Raw genomic sequence first — 13,844 nt, 5'->3', positions numbered from 1 at the left:
CATTTTCTTCCCTTGAGAAACACTTTTTGTCACTTACTGTTGCAAAAGGACTATATTATTGATAAAGGCAACTGTCCTGAATGTTCTATGTAATAGATGTGGGAAAAATCACATTTCCGAATTGTTATATAAAGGAAATCAACAACCTTTGAAAACTTCATAGAGTTTTTTGGATGAAAAAAAAAAAAAAACAAGCAGAAGTCAATACTGGTAAAAACAATGATTTCTAAATAGTTTCATTTCACTTTTGTTTCTATATCAAGATTTTTCAGCATGTTATCAGCACTAAAGCTGAACTGTGAAGTGGAACACTGCAGAATTTGCTGATGATAGTGTAACAAAAACTCTAGAAGAAAATGACTTGGAAGTAAGTGCGGCCTTTAAAATAAGACCATTCTTAATCAAATACTTACTTGATAAAATATTACCCAGAATTAGACAGAAAAAATAAACTGAGAACAATTGTGAATGGACATCACAATAAGAACACATGACCCAGCATCATAATTTAGAATATTTTTCTATATGGCTATCTGGAGATATCTAAGACAGTTTGGATGCTGGCAGCAATACAACCACTGAACCCTAGGAAGACTAATTTACCCTATTTTTATTCTTTTTAGGCAGGACTAGGTTTTGACTCCCAGTCAAAATACCAGGCTGTCCTAGTTTCTTTTTTGCCTAGCTCCACTGTGGGCACATCAATATCAAAATTTGTGATTATTCTAAATGTCAGTACAGACTGAAAAAAAATTGAAATACGCTTTATATACATAATTTTTATCTCTTTGAGGCATTGAGTATTCATATAACACAGATGTCAGTGAACAGGTTTGCTTGTATAGTGAGCAGAGCATACCAGTGAAGAGACACCACTAATAAAAACAAAACAGCCAAGGAGAATAGCAGGCCCTTAGACTGGGTCCTGCCCATTTCAGAAATCTGAATTTCTGTTCACCTGAAGTCCTTTTGCAAATGAAGGTTGCTCCAAAAGTAATGCCTTCTATTTCCGTGGAAACTAAAGCAGATACAAAGAGTAAAACAACACTATATGATGGAGCAAATTCTCAACTACAAAACTTTAGTTTTCAACACAGTCACTACCATTAGTCTACCATCTACCGTCTACCTCTGATGTCCTGGGCCAACATCATAATATAGGAGGCATTACTTTTGGAACCGGTCTTGTAGTTCAAATGCCTTTGAGAGCATCTCTCTGCAGAATTCTCTAAGAAATGTATGCAATAAAACAATCCAGCACATTTTGTGCACCCTTGGCAAATGAATAGGGAAAAACTTGTCAGCAGCCTGGGCTATGCAGTGTGGAACAGTGAAGTAAACACACAGAAAGTACAGCAGTGGTTTGGGTTAAAATATATATTACTGCCTTGAATTACATGCTTTTCTGTATTTATTTTGTTTCCATTTGTCAACGTATCTATAGCAAATTCTTTGTGGCTTTTGCATATTCCAAGGGCGTAAGTAGTTCTTCCTCTCAGTAATCTACAGAAATGCTTTAGGCCTTTGACAATGAGAATAACAGAGACTTTTTCTCAAGTAAACCAGGCACTTTGGGATTCATGTAAATGCAGTGCTTCTCAGAGAAGCTGGACTACATAGACTCACTTGCCACTGAATTCTGAAGGCGTTTAGTAGATCTTCTCTTGGCTAATGCCATAAAATAGTCTTTCTTTCTCTTTGTCCCTGAAACTTTCAGTTTTCCACTTAACTCCCAAAGTTCAGTTCAAAGTGTAAGGTTACAGACTTGTTACCTTTTCTCCACACTCATCAGTGACTGGAAGCTCTCCCCTTGCTATACCGCTCAGCATGGCTAAAGAAAAAGGATACTTTAGCAGTGTGTCCCTTCTCCCAATCTACCAACACATGTAAAGCCTGCCCTTGCTGGGTATCACAGCTTCCACTGACAGCATGAGCACTCCTGCCAGGAGAGAAGAAGGTTTCTGGCTGCTGAGTCTATGATGTCTGGTATCAGCTCTGGTGTCCATGTGTGCTAGGTTCTCCCTCACTTGTCTATTATTCTGCAACAATGCAGTCCTGTAAATAAAAAAGCAAAGGCTGATCTTTACCTATATTTTCTTTTTAGGATTACATTTTTAAAAATCTCTCCAACCCCATCTCCTGTAATCAATAGAATGGAATTAATATATAAGGGTCAAGGTTCTTTTTCCTTTGACTAATCTTTCTGTAGCTTTGCATTTTATATAAAACTTGTATTCCATCTGTAAAAAGGATATGAGGAAAAAAGCCAGCTGATTAGTGTCTCTCTTTTAGGTCTTAGGGTAATGGCTGCTTTTACCTTTCTACTTTAATTCAGCACATTTACAAAGCATTAAATCTGTCAGTATGGCATTAACTTCTATCATGTGCATATTAATAGGTATAATAATCAAAACATCCAGTGAGTTTGGGTGTTAAAACTGGTAATATTTTCTTTAAGTGCTAGTACACATTTGGCTCGGAAGGTGCTCAATATAGCATAGAATTGTAAAACTAAGATTTATCTCCTATCTATATAGAAGTGTTTTGTTTTAGATCTGATCATTTGTACCCCAAAGGGCACTGCTTTGCCATCATGCTGATGTTTTCATGGAACACATTTGTAAAACACAATTTCTAACTTTTGTCACTTCCATTAAGAAGAACGTTGATTAAGTGGAATCAGCATGTAAGAAAATATTTAGCAGCTGTTCTCTTATTGCAAAATCGTAAATATATGGAAAAATAATCACATAGATATTTTATGCCAATTAGCAAATACTTCTTTTAATTAAAGCATGTTGAACATTACAGTACTGTCTCAATATTACTGAAATTTAAATAAAATGTAGGGATGGTAGAATTCTAGTGAAAAGTCTTCATCAGTATATTAGAAAGGTTTTGCTAACAACCCAACTGAATTGGTACAGAGAGGTTCAGCTTTTTATGGGTTTTTAATACTTTCCCTCTATACATTTTGTATCATTACAATGCTCTCATATTAGGAAGAAAAAAAAAAAAGCTGCTTTCCCTTTAAACAGCACAAAGGATGGGAAAAACTACTGCATTACTCCAAATTATTTGCAGCTTTGGTGTTGCCAACATAGAACAGTTGCAATTCAAGAATATGTTTTGAATTATCGTAGATCAGTTTTTACAAATCAGCACTCTTTGTAACAGCTTTCAAAGAATAAAAGAATACAGCCGTGGGAATTCATATTTATGGCTGATGGTAAGTACGATTTAAATGTATCTATTTCACTTATGTTGCAAAGTACTATTATTCAATGGTCCAAAATATTATCAATTTATCTGTATTCACTTTTTATTAGGAAAGAAGTGCATAACCATGCAGGTTTCAACGATGTAGATAATAATAATCAGGAAAAGGAATACTCCCTGGTGAGGATGAAAGGAATGCATGCTACCTTCTCAGAGACTCAATACTAAATTTTTAGGAAAAGCAGTATGCATACAAAAACGCTGTCCTGGAACACACTAAAGGAGTTGACTGGCTTTGTCAACTGCGAAGTAAAAGCCTTTGCTGTACCTTCTGCTCATACCTAATCATTTTTGCCTTGCACATGCCACCTACACACCTAACACTTTGCTGACAATGCTTGTCTTTTCCTACTACCCCCTAAACACAATGGAAAGTTAATTGAATGTTTTATGCTTTAGCAATATCAAAGAAATGAAAAGAACGTAGGTTTCAACTGTATTTCAATAATAAGTGCATTAATTTTTACCTTTTAACTGACACTTGTACTAATTTCCTTAAATGCTCTTTTTTACTCTTTTTTGATCTGTCTGGCTTTGTCGGGTCTGATGATGAGGGCTTACTTCAAATGCAAAAAGATTAGCTCTCTTTCCTTTAATAGCACAATTATAGCTTGTGTGATGTCTAAATCATGAAAGATATCAGGGACAGACTTCTAAAGTCGCATCAGTTTATTACAAAAGTGGTAGTAATCATTTTAATATCAAAATTACTCTAATTTCCTAGTGGCATTTAGGAACTGTTGGGCACACATACACATACACAAAGATTAGTAGCCATTTACTTTTAATTTGACTCGGATAATTGTTATAAATAACACAATGAAAATAAAAGGCTCAATGTTACATTTTCACCTCAACCCAACATGTCGTCCAGGCACTAAAAGAATATTGCCACATCAAAGCAAGAACCAAGAGATCCAGCTCAACATTTTTAGATATGCCAGAATCTACATCTCATTTTTGGATTTAGTTCAACATGGGACTTATACTAAACACTGAAGAATGAATGTGCCTTCCTTAAAGATATGTAATATGTTTAATCCCATCAATGCTTAGTCTATTTTTAAATCCAGGATTTAATATACTTTACTATGAGAGGGCAAGATTAAGATATCCTTTCTCATACTGGATCACACCTAACTACTCAAATATTACTATTAGTTATATTGTGACAGCAAGAAGAGTCCCAGTTCAAGATGAGGGTCTGTAACTGATGAAGTGGAATAAAATCTAAGGGAGAAGGAAGAATTAGTTTATACTTCAAACTTACTTTGATTCACAGCGTTCATCAAGTGGTCACTGCTGGCCAGGATAAAAGGGATGTCAGAGCTTGGACAAGGAAGTAGCAATGATTTTCAAGAATATTCCCTGAAAAAATTATGCCACTTCTGCATTGGAGATATAATTTGATAAACAATAACAGTACCCCAAAACATCTACATAACATGCTGTGTGCAGGATGTGAAAGTCATCTTTTTAAAATATGTCATGGTATTGTATCTGCTTTAACAGTAGTTTCAAAGGAGAATTTGATAGTTAAATCCAGGAGCGAAAATACAAATTGCTCTTGAAAGAATGAGTACAAGCTTTGATAAATTTTAAGTTCATAACAGATAAAGTGGAACAGTTTGACCCACTGTCAGTCTATTTTAAGATGAACATTTGTTAAATTCTAATGAAAAAATGCAGCACTTAAACTTTGGCAGAAGGACAATTAGTTTTTTTTCCCTGAATTGAATAAAATTGCATGACACTGACTTTTACTTTAACTGCAAGCAATGTATATGAGCTGTAACATAATCTAACTGCTAATGGCCATACCTACATGGAAATGTCATACAAGCAAAGTTTACATCAATCTCAAGCATACAAAATTCATGTCTACATCATACAGCTTATCATGCAGTAAGCCTGCCCATGCAAGAGCTGATTTTCTAGTGTTAAGAACAACTTGCACCTTTTTGACATGTAAAGCTATAATCAGTCCAGCCAATCAGTGCTTTCTACACTGTGAAACAAGAAAAAAAGACTGAGTATTATTATACACCATCAGCTAACTTCTAACCACTTCAGGCACTTCAGCCTGAGAAGTTTAAAGTCAATTTACATTAAAACATATCCTTCCTGCCTGTACCGTGCTATGCACATTAGGATTATTTGTTTGTTTTGCATTCTCAGAGATTGCTAGTGAAGTACAGTGATTGGGAAACACACTCTGCCTCCAGCAGGCACTTGAGAAAGTTTATAGGGCAAACAAGCTCTCAGTTTCCCCAACCACAGTCAGTAGATTTACATGTTACTGTAATGAGAAAGAACAATAAGCTGTCATTCATCAGCAGATACTATACGGGTCTGTCCATTAAGAGAAGGTACTGGAAGTGGATAATCTTTGCATTCTTAGGCGCTGCTTTGAATATGTCGACTTAGAGAAAAATAACAGACAAAGACAGGCAGACCAAAAAGAAACAGCAGAGGTCTGGAAAACCTCTGGAAGCAAAGCTGATAGCTAGTGTCATTTATGAGATTGAGCAAAGTAAGTGAGGAGGGGGCTGTCTTCACAAGTTTCACTTCTCAGACTGACTTTCGCACGAACCCAAGATAATTAGGGGATATACCAGCTCAGGACTTTTTGCTCATACAGCACACTGCAGAATACACAGTGTGGATTCGTGTCTTAAACAATAGCTCGCTATCTTATAAACACAAGCCATAAGATCCCTGATTCAAGCTTTAAGCTAGATGGACACATGAAACATAATAGGGCATTTTGTCAGACTTGAAAGGGGGCAAGCTGACCAGGTGGAGCTTGCTAAAGTGTTGCTTCCCAAAAGTGTATTTTTCTTCTTGGAGTTCTCAAAATCTTTCTGTGATTAGCATCACATATTCCTGCTCCATTTCCCAGCACAACAGGGCAAAGGTAGGCAAAAGATGGTTACAAGGATATTAATAAAATAGTTTTATTTTTAACAACTGAAATATGCGTGCTTGAGAATTAACATATGAGATGAATATTCTATGCTGTTGTTTGTTTGATTTTCACTTTATCTTCTAAATACATTAAATTTTGTGTTTCTTACCACTTAAAAATGATGAATGAGGGAAACAGTTTTGCTTCAATGAGCCTAGTGTAAAATAATAAAATTTAACAAAATATTTTCATTTGAAGAATTTGTTATTACAGATAGAAAATGAAATTTTATTATCCAGGAAAAAGATCATCAAACTTATTGTCTTATTTAATGAAGTTAAGAGGTCATGAAGATAAACTTTGTTATAGTATTTTCAGAAGAGAAATTTTAAGAGACAGACCAGAGCATATGAATAAGGCCCAAGATGAGAACTTTTTACTACGGCATAATCAGCTTTTTCTAGAATCCCCTGCACTGATTTATGGTAATTATGATGAGATATATGGCCAGAAGTCTCTTTTACCTTTAGTATGTCCATGCTTTGTCCTAGATACCTCTGCTATTATGATCCAGTCCTCCTCTTTAGTCCAGCTTATTGAATTTCTATCTATCTACATAATTTACAATTTCCTGCTGAATTAATTTCTTGTAGCCTACTCCTTGAACCTATTCAATCAGATTTTCAGTCTTTACTGCACTGAAACCTCTCTTAAGGGTTTTCTATTCTTCTTGTCAAACTTCAGGGACAGAATCTTCTTACATCTTACGTTCTCTCTGAGAACATCTCAACAGCTTTTCTTATAACCTGCCATCTTTTTGTTATTAAATCTTGTCCTCAACACTTTGTGTTACTCTAATTTCATGTATTCTTCTAAGCTCTCTAAAGAGCACCTTTTTGATGTTCCCCTCGGTGTACATTCTTCAACTCCATCCACTACTGCTGGGGGTGTCTTTTCATACTAGCATGTCTTTTACGCAATGTCATGTGTATGAATAAATAAGTATTTATTCTATAAATCTATATCTAGTATCTATAAGATAAGAAGAAATCAAACTAACATAGATAAAGATGAGGGTGCTAGAGCTGCCTTAAATATATATATGTATACACACACACACACACACACACACACACATACATACATACATACACACATACATACTGCAATAACCAAGTGATAAAAGGTATGCATAAGGCTAAATTAGCCTCCTACTAAGCTTCATAAATTCATACACGTCTATTCCAAAGACTAATAATGTCTTATTGAACTTGCCTATTTAGATGGCTAACCCTTTTCTAACATAATCTTTTTCTATATTAATAAGTGTTCCAAATGATGTATTTTCTTTATTTGGTAAAGGGACAGAAGAGCTAGCTAATGTAAAATGACATTGCTTTTCCACAGAGACATCAGACTGTTTGGTCAGTATGCTCTGGCTTTTCTAGATGTTCCTCATAGCTTTTCAATAGGATCACGCACATTCTAGATGGCCTTTCTTCTCTTCTTACATGGAGTTCTCTAAATAGATTGCCATTAATTAAAGGTCTTTTTTTTTTTTTCTTTTCTTTTTAACCCGAGTTGCAGTATGTGGAAATAATGAAATCCATGCAGTAGGCCAGCACCTACTGCTAGCACCAATACATATGCTTTTTCTTTTCTTTTCTTTTCTTTTCTTTTCTTTTCTTTTCTTTTCTTTTCTTTTCTTTTCTTTTCTTTTCTTTTCTTTTCTTTTCTTTTCTTTTCTTTTCTTTTCTTTTCTTTTCTTTTCTTTTCTTTTCTTTTCTTTTCTTTTCTTTTCTTTTCTTTTCTTTTCTTTTCTCTGTGGTGGTTTTGTCAACTTTGAATCAAAACAACTCCTGTAGCAGATAAAAATAGATGAGACCCCAATCACACAGCAATGACGCTGACTTTAGTCAGATTAAATGTGAGAAGAGGAGGTCAATTTTTTTTAATTGCAAGTGGCTAATTCACTGATTGCTAAGAACTATTCATGAATAATTTATATCTCAAATATTAAACTACATATGGGATGAGTTACTAGGGAGAGTAAGGAACCTTAAACATGCAACACTTCCTCTCTGGAAAGCCTGTGCTTAGATTTTAACCTGTGTACCATTTACTTCTTAATTGTTTTAATAACTGATCTTAAAGCATGTAAATAGCCAATGATTTAAGAAAAATTATTCAAGTATTTAGGAATTTTAAGAACAAATGGTGATGTACATAACTATTAAATGAAAATTTCATAGGCCAAAATTGAAGCCTATTGGAGTCATTTGTCACCATTTCACTTACAGACTGTGATGACTATGCTTCTCCATTCCAATCTACTTACAACATTTTTCAGCAGCCATAATACAGTGCGTATATGTCTATATGTAGTATGCACACATACACTCACAACAAGTGTCTAAGAGGTAGTCTTCATAAAGAGCTTCTTCATCGTAAAAATGAGCATAAACACAATGCTCAATTCCATTTTTTTTTTGCTGAGCACATCACAACCTTTTACACATTGAGGCTTAAAAACTCTGGCCATTCTATTTTACAGCCAAGACATTAAGGCAAAAACTAAAACCTTACAAAGGAAGGCACCCAACTTGAGACATTTGGAGCCCGGCTGCTGAAGGTCTGAGAACTACCAAAATGCTTTAAGTGAATCTGAAAATGTTTACCTTCTGAAGGCCTAGCAAACAAACTGACTGAAAATTTACCAAACAAAAGCAGTAAGATGCATTTTTGAAAGTGTTGCCCTAAAAAACATGTTGGACATCAGAGCTGTGTCTTACTGACCTCCCAAGCTTGTTTCCATAGCACTACCAGTGTTCTGTCTTTGGATGGAACTGCAGCCTGAGGGTAAATGTTGTCCAGAAAAAGCCAGTTACACCACATGCCTTGCTTCCATCCCTAGCACGACGCAGATGTGCAGCAGGATGCTGTGGCACACACACCAAGTGTGCTCCCCAAACCACGCAGACTGCACCCAGTGGAGGATGTGCTCCAATCTGGGCACTGCCAGATATCAGTCCCTGACACCCCAGCAGTTCGTGCAAGTTGCGAGTCTGCAGTCTGGCTTCTTGCAGGACCAATGCTTCACACTGAGAAACACCTGGGACATCACTTGGACAGATCTGAGGGAAGAGTGCCACCTACTGAACCACCGGGACGAGCCATCAGTCCCTGCAGCTCAGTAGAATGCTGCTCCACTGAAAGCCTGGACACGGGCTGAAGCAAATTGTTTGCCACGAATTTGAACAAGAAAACAAATGCACACAACAACCAAGTTGGAATATAACGAAAAATAAACCAGTGCTGGATTACAGAGCTGATGTTGCTAAGTGTTACCAGGCAGTGCTGGCACACACCTGTGACTGCCATGCGCATGTCAGGGTGTGATAAAATATAATGTGTACTAAAGATACTGATTTATGATATTCACTCAACTAGAGAACAACTAAACAGAGCTTTTCTCTCAGTCACCTACCAGTAGCATTGCTAAAACCCACCAAAAAGAAGATGAAGTGTGAATCAGGTGGAAAAAAAAAGGCAGAGCTTAAGCAGCTCCCGCTTTAAAACTATTTTCTTTCCAATACCTTTATGGATGCTTTTATTTTAATCTTGGGATCTATCCACCTGTCTACACAATTTCATAACTATTATGCAGTTTCTTAGCTTGCACTGCTGAAATGTTCCACAGCTCACTCAGTATGCCCTTTTTTATTTACATCCACCATCAAAATCACCTGAAATGGACATTTTTCACATAGAACCAATGATGTGGCAAAGTATCATACTTACATCAACATCTAAAAATACATACATGACTTACTTGGAAAACACAGCTCACTTAATTTTCAGTTCTGCTCATCTTCTGAAGTAATATGGAATTTAGATCTTCAGCAATATTCCAACCTCAAATTAAAAAAAAAAAAAACAACAAAACACAAAACAAAAAACACAGAAGTGAAACAGTTAAACATTTTATTATTCACATTGCATTCAAAGTAAATTGTGTAATAGTTTTCATGTCTTAATTACTTAAATTTTATATTGAGCTATAGTGATATTATCTCTCTTTTTGTCTCCACACAATTGTATTTTATAATAGCTTTTATTAGGGCCTACATGAATGGAATTTAAAATGAACATATCATTTCTGTTACCTCTGCAGTTGAGAAAAGAGAGCATTTTTTCTGATATTTGGCGTGAAAAGTGCTTTCCTTTGTGTTTTATGACATATAGCAAATTGTATTAGTTGGGGACATATTTTGAGCAGGAATGCAACCAAGAGGAGAACAGAGCAGTTCTGCCTCTTGCAGTAACTGTCACAGTCTGCAAGATGTCCAGCTTATAATGGAGAAATATTTCCCCACCAACACCATCCCAAAAGGGTTGACCCTGTTCCCATAGACAAAAAGCAAAACTTCCACTGGAGTCCAAGAAAGGAGTACTGGGGCAGCAGATCCACAGGCTAATGCATGTGTGTACAATCTCCCTACCCACCCTGAAGATGAGCTCAGCTCACCAGCTCCATCTGCACTGACAGCAGTGCCCAGCTTGAAACCAGTGCAACTGCCTCCATGGTCTCATGCTGCCCTCGGCATTAGGGAAGCCTCCTTGAAACCTGGCTGCTAACCATTGCCTGCACCTCCATGAAACCCCTCCTCCAGTCTGACTTCTGTCAGCACACTTACTCTCAATCTGTTTTCAGGATGTGTAAATACATTTAAATAAACATATTTTTTCTATTTCATTTTCATATTTCTTTATTTTAATAGAGCTAGCAAGGCGTGCACATCCAGGGCTTAGACACGCAAACAGGATACCACAGGGTATCAAGTTTCTGCTGAGCTGCAAGAGTTGCCTTTGTGTTCACTGCTCCCCCACAGCAAATGCAAGGTGAGTCAAGCCTACCTCACACCCTGTGCTGGATGCTGAGCTCACTGCCATCACCAAAGGCAGCATTTTGGAGGCTAATGGGTCACACATGGGCAGTCACCACGTGTCAGCTGGTATGTGGCAACCTTCTTGTGTACAGCTTGTTCAATCGTACTGATTACTGACACCTGCCATTTCTCGCAGGTAGTTCTGGAGCTATAGTATAATCCTTTAAGAAGTGTTATTTTTTTTTCTTTTGGGGTTTGATTGATCTGTTTTTTTGGGGTTTATTTTGGAAGTGTGTAGGGTGAGTTAGGATAATGTGAATCTCTCATTCTATTCGAAAGCAAACCCATAGGCACAAAGACTTTTACTTATTCTTTCATTATAATTCAATTGATGATATTTAAAAGCCTGTTTGCAAAAAAAAATCTGTTGACACTAAAATACAATAACAAATAACATACACCTGTTAGGCTAATAGGAGATGCCAATGAGAAAGGAGAGCAGGCAGTGTATCATTCCAAAACATTGATGAAAACAGTTAAAAATATGAATTTCACTCAGCTTTCTGCATATTTCTGCTAGTGAGCATCAATCACCTTATGCAAACCACAGGCCACATTCTGCCTTCAGTTATCATGCCAGTAATCAAAGGAATAATTCGGTTTTTAATTTCTTTCCCTCCCTAAATCTGAAGTTTGGAAATGTCATCCTATTCTTTCCATACTACATACCTTGTCTCTTTGCACAAATGCCAGAATTTGCTGAAGGGTTCCATTCAGACTATTTTCTAAATGAAGTGCCTTCTTCACTGATGTTAAAGCACAGTTGCTCATTCAGAGCATTTTTTATACTGAAGATTGGTTCTTTTTTTTTCTCTCTCTCTTTTTTTTTTTTTTTATTAACATGTCCACGCTGTTACTAAACATAAAGGGTTTCTCAAGGAACCAATTTTACCACATTTGTTTGGGTGTTATATGGATGTTCGGAATAGAAATCAAGAGTACAAAAATAGATTTTCTTGATTTATGAGACATCCCTGTTTTCAATTCACCATCAGTATGTGCAGACACGATGCAGTCAAGAAATGAAGCATCTGGTTCTCCCACGTTTCATTTATGAACTTTAGCACCAGATGTAAATCATTCATAAAATCCCAAAGTGTTGGAAGAGTCTCTTCCTTCATTTTAACAAACATATACTCCAAGTACTGTACCTAACACTTCACATCATTTGTTACAAATGATGGGATCTGAATTTTAATGACTTTCAGAAATATATTTCAAGAAGGAAGAAAAGACGAAGGAAAACAGGTGAGCGTGGCATTCCGTGTTTCTGACCATGAATTCTCTCTGAAACCAAAAATGTCACTTTAAGTTATTATAAACAATGTCTACATGTTATTACCTGCATACGGAATGTTTTGAAGAGAACAAATCTATTAGCTTGTAACTGTTCTTTTCCCAAATCCTTTCCATTAGTGTCACATTCGTGTCAGTAAATGCTGATTCAACATCAGATCTGAATTGCCTTCCTATTCCCATCTGCCAATAGCCCGTCCTCTCCTCCTTCAATCCTTCTTTCAGTCCCATTTGTTCAGAAAGCCCCTCTTGCCTTTCTCTCAACATTTGTAATCCCTTCCTACTCCCTTCCCACTCCTTTGTCTCACTGTGTGCATTGAATTTCATAGGATAACTCACACTTTGGGAATTAAGCACCTGCCAAAATAATTACGGGATCAAGGCCTATACTTTACGTCGAGGAAAGCTGTCTTCTTCTCTGCAAAGAAGAATCTTTTCAGTGATTATGTATTAAATAACACTTTCAACAACATATCAGCCTTTTCTGGTTCTCTTTTAATACTATGCTTCTTACATATTAATTTAAGTGTAGGATTGTCAGGCATGCATCTCATGCACCGAGGCCTTACAACATAGAGAGACGAGGAAGTGCAAAGTGCCCTGAAAAAAAAAAAAAAGAAGAAGGTTCCCCTAGAGAGGACCCCTCATTGGAGAAACTTCTCCATAAGAGACCATTCAGGGCAGCTCTCTTTGCTTTCTGTCCTCTGTTCCACTGCTAAACTCCTTTAGGAATAAACATAATTGGCCTCCAGATCGCCTCCGGCCTGATGTGAAGCATTTTCTGCAGGGACATGCTGGGAACAGAGTGGGTTGCTTTAAGCAAGCTAGGAACACAGCAGGGGCAGATCTGCTGGCTGAAAAACTCACACAGAGTTCACAGCTGCAACTACAGCCCAAAGTTTATGGCACAAGCTGTGCATGGGTTCCTTGGGTGCCCTAAGCCCTTGGGCAGAGGCAGATTCTTTCCCATTTCTTGCAGCCTTGTTCTTCAGCACAAACAGCAATTGTTCTGCACCTGCCCAGGAAGAGTTATAGCTCCATTTGTGTTAGCTCCCTTAAAAGTGGGAAAAAAGTAGAACAGTCTTCATTTTATTATTATTTTTTTTAATAGCCGAACTCAGCAACTTTTGAGGTGAAGCCAAGCAGATGTTGAACAGTGCAGGCAGCAACACTGCATGGTACAGTTTAAGGCACCACATGGGCAGTACTGTATAGTACTGTATCAAATCAAAACTTCAGGGGAGATTTAGGTAGGCACAATATAAGAGCTGAAAATGAAATCTGGCCTGAACATGGGGAGTTAACATCTCCATTCCTGAGAAATGTGATACAGGCACTTTAATGATGGCATGAGCTCAGCACCCCAGCCTCCCACATTCCATCACCAGGAACAAATCTGACACTCCGCTGAG

The 13,844-nt window shown here is 36.9% G+C and overlaps 1 long non-coding RNA gene across 1 annotated transcript in view; it reads right to left on the bottom strand.

The window, feature by feature from the left end:
- The window catches only part of LOC116228778 (uncharacterized), a 153,660-nt gene that overhangs the window by 75,068 nt on the left and 64,748 nt on the right, over positions 1 to 13,844 (bottom strand). Inside the window, exon 3 of the long non-coding RNA XR_016467342.1 lies at positions 10,020 to 10,102. This is a non-coding gene — a long non-coding RNA (uncharacterized LOC116228778). The remainder of the gene's footprint in view (positions 1 to 10,019; positions 10,103 to 13,844) is intronic.

This window comes from Phasianus colchicus, chromosome 5, assembly GCF_987193195.1.
Source record: "Phasianus colchicus chromosome 5, bPhaCol1.hap1.1, whole genome shotgun sequence".
NCBI classification, from domain to species: Eukaryota; Metazoa; Chordata; class Aves; order Galliformes; family Phasianidae; genus Phasianus; species Phasianus colchicus.
This window is presented reverse-complemented; position numbering and strand designations above follow the sequence as displayed.